Source organism: Zingiber officinale, chromosome 2B (genome assembly GCF_018446385.1).
Source record: "Zingiber officinale cultivar Zhangliang chromosome 2B, Zo_v1.1, whole genome shotgun sequence".
In the NCBI taxonomy this organism is placed as follows: Eukaryota; Viridiplantae; Streptophyta; class Magnoliopsida; order Zingiberales; family Zingiberaceae; genus Zingiber; species Zingiber officinale.
The window spans coordinates 77672439-77687026 of NC_055989.1; positions in this window are offsets into that span (position 1 = coordinate 77672439).

Genomic DNA, 14588 nt, shown 5'->3' on the forward strand with positions numbered 1-14588 from the left:
TAAAAGATTCTAAAATAATTTTTAAAAGATTTTTCAAATAATTTTGAAATTAAGTTTTAAAAGATTTTAAAATGATTTTTCAAATATTTTTCAAATGATTTTGAAATTAATTTTTAAAAGATTTTGAATAATTTTAAAAAAAATTAAGAATTTAATTATAGAATTTGAATTAATTATAGTTACGAATTTAATTTTGAATTTTTTAAATTTCTTAGTCATCTCACCCGATCTAATTTTCAATCAGGTACTCCTATAATTGTTGTGAGATGAATTGAGGTTCAATTTAAGAGTTTTGAATTAACTTTGTGTTAGATTCGGGTTTAACTTTGGGTTCAACAAGTAGACATTCTTTGGATAAACTTCTGGGCTTTGGTGAGTCATAAGGACATCATTAAAGTAACCATGCCTTCGAGGTTTCCCAAATAGTCCTACCCATTGAACTTAATACTAAACCTTGGTCTAACTAGTTAGGATCCATTTAAGGGTAGCTTCGGTCAGTTCCACTTGGCCAAATGCACCAGGTCGAAGCCATATCTTCCTAGACATGCGATGCCCAAGCTTCCCTAACGTACTATCATCCAAAAACTTCACCAGTACCGAGGGTCAAGTTAAACCTAGCTCATTTTATCTAAGCTTAATTACCCTGTCAGGTAGTCTACTCTTGTTTTACCCATTTCGGGTAGATTAAGTTCGGTTACCCATTCGGATAGTTTAGTTGGGGGTGCCAGCTATTCTGGATCCTCCTTCTATTTTTTATTTGTTGGATTTTAATTTAATTTCAAATTTTTAATTTAATTTTGAATTTTTAATTTTAATTTAATTTTGAATTTTTAATTTAATTTTGAATTTTGAATTTTGAATGTTAATTTAATTTTGAATTTTTAATTTTGAATGTTAATTTAATTTTGGATTTTTAATTTAATTTTGAATTTTGAATTTTGAATTTTAATTTTGTTTTATTAATATCGTTTTTCTTTTAGCTCCCCCTGGATTATAGCATCGATATGGTCTATCGAGGTAGTGTATTTGATCCTTCGGGATCCAATATTGACCAAGTCCAACTTGATTGATCAATTTGGACTTGGGAACCCATGCTTGAACTGTTTTTCTATTTGTTCTTTCTACAAGAGATAAGTAGGATTTATATTTTCTTTTTGGTTTAAATCCTAGACCAATTCTATTGTAAACAGCTCTTTGTGTCCCAAGAATTAGGTCAAGAATCTTGGAACGTAACCTAAAGAAAACCGTTCTAGTGTTTTCTCCAGATCCGTGACTTGACTTTTCAGACTGGAGTTCTCTTCTTCAAGTTTTTGAACTTGAGTTGAGTTTCCAGTCTGAACTGGTTCAGTCAAAGATTTGGAGTAAGTCACTTCTTTAAGGACAACTACTTCCTTTAGAAGTGACTTAATTCTAAGATTCGACTTAGCTAATTTTCGTAATAAATAATTGACTAAGTTATTGAGTCGAGGGATACTTACAGAGGGATCGGGCCCTTCAGAAACGGATACGGATCCGTGGCTTCGCTCGAACTCGGCCTCCGACTCGATCTCGCTCTCGGATTCGTCGATCTGGTCCCGGGCCATCAGCGCAAGTAAACTCGTCTGATCGAGTTCGTCGTCGTCGTCTTCTGACGAAGATTCATCCCATGTCGCCTTTAAGGCCTTCTTCCTTCTTTGCTTCTTTGCATCCTTTTGATTAGGGCAGTTGGCCTTGATGTGCCCCTTCTGGTTGCACCCGTAGCAGATCACTTCGAACTTTACCTTAGAACTTGGTTGGGCCTCCTTGGATTGGACTGCCTTCTTTAGGTCCTTCTTGTTGAAGCCTTTCTTCTTCTTGTAGAGTCTCTTCACAAGGTTCATGAGCTCTGTTGTTAGTTCTTCATCTTCATCATCTGAGTTGGGTTCTTCTTCTGACTCTGGTTCAGTTCTTCATCGTGATCTCGGTTCACGCGTTCGACTGGTACCTGCAACCAAAGCAACCACCTTCTCGGTTGGCTGTGCATTAGTCTACTCATGTAATTCAAACTCACAGAATAATTCATCTAACTTTATTGATGATAAATCTTGGAGACTTTGTAGGCATCTACCATTGATGCCCACAATGTGCTCCTCGGAAACGAGTTTAGTGCGTACCTTATGACGTCCCGATTCTCTACCTTTCGCCCAATTCCGTGGAGAGAGTTGAGGATGTCTTGAATTCTTGCGTGTAGAGAACTCGCCGTCTCACCTTCCTGCATTTTTAGATTATATAATTTATTAAGTAAAAGATCTCTTTTACTTACCTTGGTGTCGGAGGTGCCCTCGTGGAGTTCTATCAGTTTCTCCCACAGCTCCTTTGCGGTTGAAAAGGGACCGACTCTATTAAGCTCCTCCTTGGTAAGACAGCACTGGAGGGTGCAGGTAGCTCTGGCATTTGCCTCCACTGTCTTGATTAATGCAGGTTCCCAGTCCTCGCAGGGTGTAGGATTGTCGTCTTTATCCGTTGGCAGATCCAAACCAGTCTTAACTGTAACGCCCGAAAATTCTCAAACTTGCATTAGAATTATTCTATGATTTTTCTGAAATTTTTAGATATTTTTCCGAGTAGCGGAAGAAGCAAAAATAATTAGAACCGCAAAATAGCTTAGGCGGGAATCGAACCCGAGACCTATGGTGTAAGGGATAATGCTAGTAACTAGTTGAACCCAGCAGGGCCGTGCTGAAAGAAGAGGGAATCAATTATATTTATAATTGATTTTTGGATGAATTAATTAGTAAATATAAATAAGGATTTAAGTGAGAAGTGTTAGATTATTTCTCACCGTAGTTTTTCCTCACCCGAAACCTAAAACTGCCGCACCTCTCTTCTTCTCCTCTTCCTCACGCACGGCACACCAAGCCAAGGGTCAAGGGAACATCTTCCAGCGACGACTCCAACACGAAAAAGGTTCTTCTCCGCGAGAGGAACACGAGGACGTAAGCGGTTCGTCGAACGGAGCAGTTTTCCGGAAAACCTAGCGGATAGAATCGTAAGAAAACCTTGCGATTGAAGTAAGAAACCCCTCACCTGCAGTATAATTGCTCTCGCTTGTTAGTTTCGGCGTTAGTTCAGTAGTTTTACAGTTTTCAGTTATAAGGTGTGCTCTCAGTGCACACCAAGCATTCGGTAGAATGCCCAGTTCAGAAGGATGCACCAGTAGGCGTCCTAACAGCATGTAAAATGTATTAGAAACATTTTATTCAGTTTATTATCAGTTATTACAGCTATATGGATCAGATATCCATTGGGTGGGCTCCCACAGTAGCCTCTAGGTTCAGATAACCTAGAACAGCAAAGTAAAATAAAACAGTATTCAGTATTTTACTTTTATTCAGTTGGCACTGTACTTGGATCAGATATCCATGGGCTGGACTCCCACAGTCGTCCCTAGGTTCAGATAACCTAGTAACCCTGCTGGATTCGGAACTTGCAATCCCGGGTCTCGTAGGGATGCGCGCACAGTAAGTACAGTTGCCAGGGCCCCAACAGCATGTTTAGTATTTTCATCTATTATATGTATAGTTTTCAAATTTGAAACTAGTGATGAGAACACTAATTTAGCTTTCAGTTCAGGTTCAGTTTACATGATTTGAGTTTATGTACAGATTTAGATATATGCATGACTAGTTCAGTTTCATGCTCAGTTTATAAGTATGCCATGTTCAGTTTAAAGCATGTTTAATTTATATGTTATGCCATGTTTCAGTTCCAGTTTATGCTTTTATATGCCATGCCATGTTGTCATGCTCAGCTCGGTTTTCAAATAGCATGTTTTAAAAGTCATGAAATGCATCGTTGCATGTTTTTGTGAGGTAGATGGTTTCTTACTAAGCTTAAAGCTTACAGATACTATTTTCCTTATACTGCAGATACAGGAAAAAGGAAAATGGATTAGTAGTGGAGGCTGGAGGTCAATGCAGATGAGGATGTGTGTGGAAGGAACTGGAATAAAAGACCCTTTGGGGATTTAGCATTTACTTTAGCACTTTTCAGTTTATTAGTTTAGTTTCATGTTTTAAGCAATTAGAACTTTTAGAAATTCATACCTTCATGCACTTTAAGTTGTTAAAATGCCATGAACTAGTAAACCTTGCTTTAGCTTAAGTTTAGAATTGTTACTACATGTTGCTAGAATATTTATTATGCATTAGATAGTGGTAGTGTGAGGTTTTGTCACGAATCAGTGCTGGAAATCAGAAATTCTGATTTCGTTTCAGACTATCAGAACCTGGATCGGTCAGCAGACCGATCCAGTACCGCCGACCGATCCAGCATCGAACAGAAGGTATCCCAGCGTCTCCAGGTGCCTGGATCGGTCTGCAGACCGATCCAGACACATCTGGATCGGTCTGGCCGACCGATCCAGCCTCTGCTGGATCGGTCCGCAGACCGATCCAGCAGGGCACAGAAGCAAGGCAAGTTTGATCGATCCGTGGATCGAACAGCAGCTAGCTGGGAAGTTAGGTTCGAGTTCCAGCTTAGATGGGAGGTCAAGTATCCTCCTTAGCACATATACCCCAACCGGAAAGGTCTTGAACCCTTCCTTATAACAGCATGGGTGTACCAGTTGTCAGTTTAATAGAGTCAACTAGTGAAATTTTATTTTACCCAGTTTCCGCACAGTAGCATTAGTAGTTAATGTAGCGATCCGGCTCACAGCTTAGTACTCAGGAGTTGGGTCGTTATAGAGTGGTATCAGAGTAGTGTTCCATACTTCCTACACACACATCAGCATTGTGCTACAGCTTCCAAGTAAGAACATCTCTCACCCAGTTTTGTTTTCAGCTTTCATATCAGTTATATGTGCTTTCATGTTTGCTTTCATGTTGGTAGTTAATTAATTCATGTTTACAGTGATAGTATTGAACATGTTTCCAGTAGTTAACTATAACATGATAGCCTAGTTATATATATGTGTTCTCTGCTATTTAGAAAATGGTACGAGGACGTCCAGCTAAGAAAGCATCAGCGGCTGAGCCCCAGCATGAGGCAGGTAGTTCTGCCTCCCTGCACCACAAAGATTAGTGGCTCAAAGCTAGCCAGCAGAGATAGCCTCCTTAAAGGCTAACCACAGACTACTCCCCCATCACTCCAGATCGAACCTCACGACTCCAATCACAGAGGTTATACCAGTCCCAGTAGCCCCAGTAGCATGGGCTAAGAGAGAAGCTTACCTTATCCAATGGCAGAGAATTAAGCCCGAGAACTTCTCGTGCACCAGTGAACCATGGAATGCTCGGGCATGGTTTAAAACACCGGAAAGCACGATGGAGCTTCTAGACTGGCCGAGCACGAAAGGTGAAGTGTGCCTCCTTCTGCTTAACAGGCGCGCATGTGGTGGGAGCGGATTAAATCGAGTGGCCAGTAAACCGGATGACATGGGCCAACTTCGAGAAAGAATTCTTCGAGGAATTCTTTCACATGCAAGTCACGAACCGACACTATGACGAGTTTACGGAATTTCGTCAGGGCAACCTATCAGGTTGGCCCGTCTGTGTCCGGAACTAGTCAGCACAGAGAAGGAACGAGTACGGTTGATGTGAAGATGCTCGGACCGGAGATCGCAATGAATGTGGCTGGTGGCGTTCATAGGACAAACCACGGAGGAGCTAGTGAGTAGTGCTCGATCACCGAGCACTATCAAGAAGCAATGAACAAGGGTTTCCACAGAGTCCAAGGGACAAGCTAGCTCAAGTACTCAGCAGAAACAACAAGGACATAGCTCCACGAAGGCAAGCGGTGACCCAAAAGGAGGACTAGCGGAAAACATTCCGGACATCCCAAGTGTGCTACTTGTGGGAAACATCATCCGTGAGTTTGCCGCAAGGGTACGCGAGGTTGTTTTGAATGTGGATGTGAAGGGCACATGGCTAGCAAAGGTTCGAACAAGAACCTTCCTCACCGATAAAGATGGAGCTTTGACAAATACACCGATGTATCGCCTTAGATGGTCCACAGATCGTCAGGCATTAGAAGCCCCCAGCTATCACGAATGCCGTGATTTTCTCACTAACCGTAGAGGACGAGTAAATGCCTCGGACGGTTGTCACAGTCGATCAAGATTTTACAAGATAATGCAACTGTCTTATTCGACATCGGGCAACCCACTCTTATGTATCCAGGCATTTGCCGAGAAATTAGCAACACCTCCAGAGGTACTCAATAGTCAGTTTCCAACATTACCCTCGGAGACATTATGGCATCTACACACTGGCAGTGCCAGCCATTATAGCAGATAGAGAACTTTTGGTGATCCGATAGTGCTAGAAATGATCGACTACGATGTCATCTTTGGAATGAATTTTCTGATCGGATACGGCGCTTCTATAGAGTGCCGTAAACGAAGGTCATATTCCAACCTGAAGCAGGAGTACAGTTTGAGTACACTGGAAAACCAAAGAGAAAAGCCAGGAAGTTTCTCTCAGCACCGAAAGCACAGCAGCTAATGGATTCGGGATGCATGGGATTTTTAGCAAATGTAGTCAACACCAGCCAGGACAAGAACCAACAGCTATCGAGGTTCGAGTCGTTTGTGACTACCCAGCAGTCTTCCCTAAAGAGTTACCGGGCTTAGCACCAGATAGAGCTCATTCCCGGCACAAATCCAATTTCCAAGGCACCGTACTGCATGGCTCCAGCAGAACTGAAGGAACTTCAGGAGCAATTACAGGAGCTTCTTGACAAGGGTTTCATACGCCCTAGTCACTCACCATGGGGAGCACCTGTGTTGTTCGTGAAGAAGAAGGATGGAAGCATGCACCTATGCATAGACTACCGTGCCTTGAACCAGGTCACAATTAAAAATAGGTACCCTCTTCCCAGGATAGATGACCTGTTTGATCAGCTAAAGGGAGCCACAGTGTTCTCTAAACTTGACCTCAGATCAGGATACCACCAGGTTAAAGTCAAGAAAGGTGATATACCTAAAACAGCTTTCAGGACCAGATACGGACATTATGAGTTCGTAGTCATGCCTTTCGGCGTGACAAATGCTCCAGCTACTTTCATGGACCTCATGAACAGAGTATTCAGAGAATATTTAGACAAGTTTGTCATCGTGTTCATCGATGACATTCTTATCTATTCAGGCACTCAGGAGGACCATGCAGAGCATCTGAAGACAGTTTTGCAGATCCTTCAGCAGAACCAGCTGTACGCCAAATTCACGAAATGTGAATTTTGGCTAGACCAGGTAGCCTTTCTAGGTCACATCATCTCCAAGGATGGTGTTATGGTAGATCCCAGCAAGATAGAAGCAGTAAGTAACTGGAAGAGACCCAAGAACGCCGGTGAAATCGAAGCTTTCTGGGACTAGTAGGTACAGGAAGTTCGTAGAGGACTTCTCCAGATAGCCTCCCCACTGAGCTCTCACCAGAAGAACAAGAAATTTCGGACAGAGGACTACGAGAACTCAATAACTAAACGAGATTGACCAAGGTGCTCTATTTTAGCTATACCAAAACATGCATAACTTCGACATCTGACGCCTAAATTGGGATTAGGAGCGATACTGATGCAAGCAAGATGATCACCTATGCCTCCGACAACTCAAGGATTATGAGAGGAACTATCCTACTCACGACCTTGAGCTTACAGCAGGTGTTCGCCCTCAAGATTTGGAGACATTATTTGTACGGAGCTCAGTGCAGAGTGTATACAGATCATCAAAGTCTGAAGTATTTCTTTACTCAGAAGGATCTGAATATGCGACAGCGCAGATGGTTAGAGCTGGTCAAGGATTATGACATAGATATCCTCTACCATCCAGGGAAAACTAATAAGGTAGCAGACGCACTCAACAGGAAGTCCAGTGCTACCTTATTATCTTTAGCAGCTATGTCACCACCCCTAAGGAAGGAGATTACAGCTTTTAGTCTCGAGCTTATAGTCGGGCAGCTTTCCGTTATGTCCTTAGCATCTACCTTGCTTGATGATATCCAGACAGCTCAGGAGCAGGATCCTGATATCCAGAAAATCAAGCAAGGGTTAGCAGAATCAGAAAGTGGAGAGTTCAGAGTGTCCGCCAGTGGGGTAGTGTACTGTGGTGACAGACTTTGTGTTCCAGATCAAGAGGAACTACGAAAACAGATTCTAGACGAGGCTCACAGGACTCCCTATGCGATGCATCCTGGTTCCACCAAAATGTATCAGGATCTAAAGAAACGATTTTGGTGGCCTGGGATGAAGCGAGATATCTCCAGATACGTCAGGATCTGTCTAACCTGTCAGAGGGTTAAGGCAGAACATCAGCGACCAGGAGGAGTTCTACAACCGATCCAGATTCCAGAATGGAAGTGGGAAGATATCTCTATGGACTTCATAGTGGGATTACCCAGAACCACGAATGGTTTTGATGCCATCTGGGTAATAGTCGACAGGTTGACTAAATTAGCCCACTTCTTAGCTATCAGAATATCCTATTCCATGGAGCAGCTAGCTCAATTGTATCTCAAGGAGATTGTCAGGCTGCATGGAGTCCCACGAACCATTATATCAGACAGAGACAGCAGATTTACATCACACTTCTGGAAGTGTGTACAGACAGCAATGGGCACCCAGTTAAAATTCAGCACAGCCTTCCATCCTCAGACAGATGGTCAGACGGAGCGAGTAAATCAGGTACTCGAAGATATGCTCCGGGCTTGTGCCCTAGATTTCAAGGGAAGTTGGTGCAAATATCTGAGTCTAGCAGAATTTGCATACAACAACAGTTATCAGGCCACTATCGGCATAACACCTTATGAGGCACTCTATGGGCGGAGGTGCAGATCACCAATCTGCTGGTATGAGAGTGGTGAACAGAAGGAACTAGAGCTTCAGACAGATCCACAGCAGCCATACAGCAGATTCGCCAGAGGATAGAGACAGCACAGAGCCGTCAGAAGAGCTATGCTGATACACGACGCAGACCCCTAGAGTTTTCAGTTGGGGATACAGTTTTCCTCAGAGTAGCTCCCATGAAGGGAGTCATGCGTTTTGGGAAGAAGGGCAAGCTAGCTCCCAGATATGTGGGACCATACCTTATCACGAAGAGAGTGGGTAAGGTAGCATATGAGCTAAAGCTACCTTAGGAGATGTCAGCTGTCCACAACGTATTTCATGTCTCCATGCTGAAGAAGCATATTCCAGACGCCACCCAGGTGATTGAGCCCCAGTTGGTACAGGTCCGTGATGATCTCAGCTATGACAGTCGGCCTATTCAGATAATAGACCGAGCAGTAAAGAAATTACGGAACAAGGAAGTACCATTAGTCAAAGTCAGCTGGCAAAATCACACAGCAGCAGAGGCGACTTGGGAGACAGAGGCCAGCATGAGACAGAAGTACCCAGAATTGTTTTAAGTTCGGGGACGAACTTTTTATAAGGTATGGGGGATTGTAACGCCCGAAAATTCTCAAACTTGCATTAGAATTATTCTATGATTTTTCTGGAATTTTTAGATATTTTTCCGGAATTTTTCCGAGTAGCGGAAGTAGCAAAAATAATTAGAACCGCAAAATAGCTTAGGCGGGAATCGAACCCGAGACCTATGGTGTAAGGGATAATGCTAGTAACCAGTTGAACCCAGCAGGGCCGTGCTGAAAGAAGAGGGAATCAATTATATTTATAATTGATTTTTGGATGAATTAATTAGTAAATATAAATAAGGATTTAAGTGAGAAGTTTTAGATTATTTCTCACCGTAGTTTTTCCTCACCCGAAACCTAAAACCGCCGCACCTCTCTTCTTCTCCTCTTCCTCACGCACGGCACACCAAGCCAAGGGTCAAGGGAACATCTTCCAGCGACGACTCCAACACGAAAAAGGTTCTTCTCCGCGAGAGGAACGCGAGGACGTAAGCGGTTCGTCGAACGGAGCAGTTTTCCGGAAAACCTAGCGGATAGAATCGTAAGAAAACCTTGCGATTGACGTAAGAAACCCCTCACCTGCAGTATAATTGCTCTCGCTTGTTAGTTTCGGCGTTAGTTCAGTAGTTTTACAGTTTTCAGTTATAAGGTGTGCTCTTAGTGCACACCAAGCATTCGGTAGAATGCCCAGTTCAGAAGGATGCACCAGTAGGCGTCCTAACAGCATGTAAAATGTATTTGAAACATTTTATTCAGTTTATTATCAGTTATTACAGCTATATGGATCAGATATCCATTGGGTGGGCTCCCACAGTAGCCTCAGATAACCTAGAACAGTAAAGTAAAATAAAACAAGATTCAATATTTTAATTTTATTCATTGGCAATGTATTTGGATCAGATATCCATGGGTGGACTCCCACAGTCGTCCCTAGGTTCAGATAACCTAGTAACCCTACTGGATTCGGAACTTGCAATCCCGGGTCTCGTAGGGATGCACAGTAAGTACAGTTGCCAGGGCCCCAATAGCATGTTTAGTATTTTCATCTATTATATGTATAGTTTTCAAATTTGAAACCAGTGATGAGAACACTAATTTAGCTTTCAGTTCAGTTCAGGTTCAGTTTACATGATTTGAGTTCATGTACAGATTTAGATATATGCATGACTAGTTCAGTTTCATGCTCAGTTTATAAGTATGCCATGTTCAGTTTAAAGCATGTTTAATTTATATGCTATGCCATGTTTCAGCTCCAGTTTATGCTTTTATATGCCATGCCATGTTGTCATGCTCAGCTCGGTTTTCAAATAGCATGTTTTAAAAGTCATGAAATGCATCGTTGTATGTTTTTGTGAGGTAGATGGTTTCTTACTAAGCTTAAAGCTTACAGATACTATTTTCCTTATACTGCAGATACAGGAAAAAGGAAAATGGATTAGCAGTGGAGGCTGGAGGTCAATGCAGATGAGGATGTGTGTGGAAGGAACTGGAATAAAAGACCCTCTGGGGATTTAGCATTTACTTTAGCACTTTTCAGTTTATTAGTTTAGTTTCATGTTTTAAGCAATTAGAACTTTTAGAAATTCATACCTTCATGCACTTTAAGTTGTTAAAATGCCATGAACTAGTAAACCTTGCTTTAGCTTAAGTTTAGAATTGTTACTACATGTTGCTAGAATGTTTATTATGCATTAGATAGTGGTAGTGTGAGGTTTTGGCACGAATCAGTGCTGGAAATCAGAAATTCTGATTTCGTTTCAGACTATCAGAACCTGGATCGGTCAGCAGACCGATCCAGTGCCATTCCTTCTCCTGGATCGGTCAGCCGACCGATCCAGATGGATACAGTAGCTTACTGTATCCCCCAGATCGGTCGCAGACCGATCCAGACACACCTGGATCGGTCTGCCGACCGATCCAGCCTCTGCTGGATCGTCCGTAGACCGATCCAGCAGGGTACAGAATGGCGACAAGTTTGATCGATCCGTGGATCGAACAGCAGCTAGCTGGGAAGTTAGATTCGAGTTCCAGCTCAGATGGGAGGTCAAGTATCCTCCTTAGCACATATACCCCAACCGGAAAGGTCTTGAACCCTTCCTTATAACAGCATGGGTGTACCAGTTGTCAGTTTAATAGAGTCAACTAGTGAAATTTTATTTTACCCAGTTTCCGCACAGTAGCATCAGTAGTTAATGTAGCGATCCGGCTCACAGCTTAGTACTCAGGAGTTGGGTCGTTACATTGACGATCATCCACGTCTCGAACTGGATCTTCAGAAAGTTCTCCATTCTGCCCTTCCAGTAACCAAAGTCCTCTCCGGTGAACAGCGGGGGATGGATAGTGCTATAACCCTCTTGTTGGGCCATTGATACCTTGCACGACAAAAACAAAAAAATCTATTCCAAGACTTGGTCTTGGATTAGTAGTGAGGGAATAAGAAAATAAGACGTACTCGAGTGGTGTTGCACCAACTTCGAGCAAAAACCGATTCGAACAAAAAAAACTGGAATATAGTAATAATACTAATTTCAGTTTACTCCGAAAAATTTAAAACACTGCGGAAAAATGCATGATTAGTGGTTGCACCAGATCAACGCGACCCCGCTCTGATACCATTTGTTGGATCGAGACGCGCTAGAGGCGGGGTGAATAGCGCTCGCGGAAATTTTGTTTTTCGGAATTGTACGAATAAGAGCAAACGTAGCGGAATAAAAAGCACAGAATCACAGAGAGACGCGAGGATTTTTACTTCGTTCGGAGCCTGTGGTGACTCCTACTCGAAGGCCCGCGATCCTTGATCGCTCTTCGTGGGTAACAACTATAAGCTCGTAAAAATGTTTACAACTTTAAAGTACAAAAAGCAAATAAACTATACCAACGACAATGTAAAGACGGAAAAACTGAGCTCCGGGTCGTCGGGAGGATGTCACAGCACTTCGGGGTCGTATTGTTCGCAGCACGTAGCAAGAGATTGCTTCAGAGTTCGTTCTCTTGAGCTGTTGGTCGAAACCCTCTTATAAAGGGTGTTCAAGGTGCCTTGAAAGTCATCCAAGGCGCCTCCATGCTGGCCGAGTCAATCGCTGAGATAAGGGCTGAATTGGTCGAACCTTATCAGGTTCAAGGCGCCTTCATGCTTCCTCAAGGCGCCTCCATGCACTAGTCCAAGGCGCCTTCAGCTTCCTCCAAGGCGCCTCCAACCAGTCTGGACAGCTGGCTTCGGCTCGCACCCGAGGCGTCTCCAAGCTCCATGGAGGCGCCTCGGTACTGTTCATCCGAGGCTATTCTTTGCACTTTGGTCCCTGTAAGATACATTAATCCCAAATATACCCTGCAGCACAAAGTTAGCACATAAAACATAATAATATGAGTGAACAACAGTCATCGGACTATCCGGGTCTGACTTCGGATTTCCAGCCAGAAATCCTAGTTCGACCCGACGCCTACTGTTCCCTCTACGAGGAACACGTCCTCACCTACTCCACTCAGGAGATTTACCTATTGCCAGTGTGATCCTCCAGATCGACTGGACTTTTGCTCGGTGCTCGATGCTTCCGGACTTTCTGCTGGACTTCCGCTTCCCGGCTGGTCCAGTCTTTCACCTGGTTCGCGACACCAGGACTTTTCACCTAGGGTTTCCCCCCTAGGACTTTTACCTGAAGTACTCGACCTACCAAGACTTTCCGCATAGGGTTACCACCCCCTATGACTTAGGGTTACCACCCCCTAAAATTTTCACCTGCCTAACAACAGTTAGGACTTTCCTGAAACACTTAGTCAAGCACGTTAGATCACAACATACCTTAACTTTGAATCCTTTGCCATTATCAAAACTCAGGTTCGATCGTCGGATGATTCCCGCACCAACACAAATCATATTATATTTGCAGCAGGGTATTCTTCCAATTGATGCAGAACAAGCAAGGATATTTAAGAAGAGAGTTTCCCAATACACTAGATAGGGGAGCAGTTATATAAAAGGGCTTTCTCCAGACCTTTACTTAAATGTATTGGAACAAAAGATGTACAGTTGATCTTGCAGGAGGTTCATCAAGGCTCATGCGGCAGCCATATAGGAGGAAGATCCTTAGCCCGTAGAATTTTACTAGCAGGATATTTTTGGCCTACTCTATATGAAGATGCTGCCAAATTTATAAGAACCTGCATTTCTTGTCAGAAACATCAGAATATTCCACATCATCCTACATAATTATTAAGAACTTCTATAGTTTCCTGCCCCTTTGACTAATGGGGCATGGATATAGTTGGTCCATTTCCTTTGGCAACTGCACAAAGAAGATTTTTATTAGTAGCAGTGGACTATTTCTCCAAATGGGTGGAAGCAGAACCACTTGCTCGGATTAATGAAGTTGCAGTTATTAAATTCTCGTGGAAAAATATTATTTGCAGATTTGGTATTCCTCATAAATTAGTCTCTGATAATGGAAGGCAGTTTCAAGGAGACAGAATCTTGGACTGGTGCAAAAGCTACGGTATTACTCAAGCATTTACCTCTGTGGCATATCCACAGAGTAACGGGCAAGCAGAAGTAACCAACAGAGAGATTATAAGAGGCCTAAAAACTAAACTGAATCATGTTGGTGGCAGTTGGGTGGATGAGTTGCCCAGTGTTCTTTAGGCATATCATACTACACCCCGAGAAGCTACAGGGATTACTCCCTTCCAATTGGTTTATGGAGAAGTTGTAATTCCTATCGAGGTGGGAGTATAATCTGACAGAAGATAGCTATATAATGATGACAATGCAGGTCGACGACTTATGGAGCTAGATCTGATAGAAGAAATTCGAGACAAAGCTGCAACCCGTCTCACATCATACCGACAACGAATGAGGTAAAATTATAATAAGAGAGTTATCCCGAGATTTTTTCAAGTGGGAGATCTAGTATGGAAACGTGTCAAGCCCGCTGGGGATGTTAGCAAATTGGCACCACAATGGGGAGGACCCTACAAGGTGGTGGAAAAACTTGCATCGGGCTCATATTATCTCCAAGATGCCGAGGGAAGAATTCTCGAGTGTTCATGGAGTGCAAATCATTTACAGCCCTACCGAACTTAACAAGCTTATATCGCTCGAGGAATGTAAGTATCCCTGAACAAGCGGATTAATTCCTCCTCAGTGTATTCCAATCATCCAAGCACGCGAAACTTAGCATGTCCAAAGGGGACAAATCAAGTTTACTTTAAGCAAGTTCCCTCCGTTCG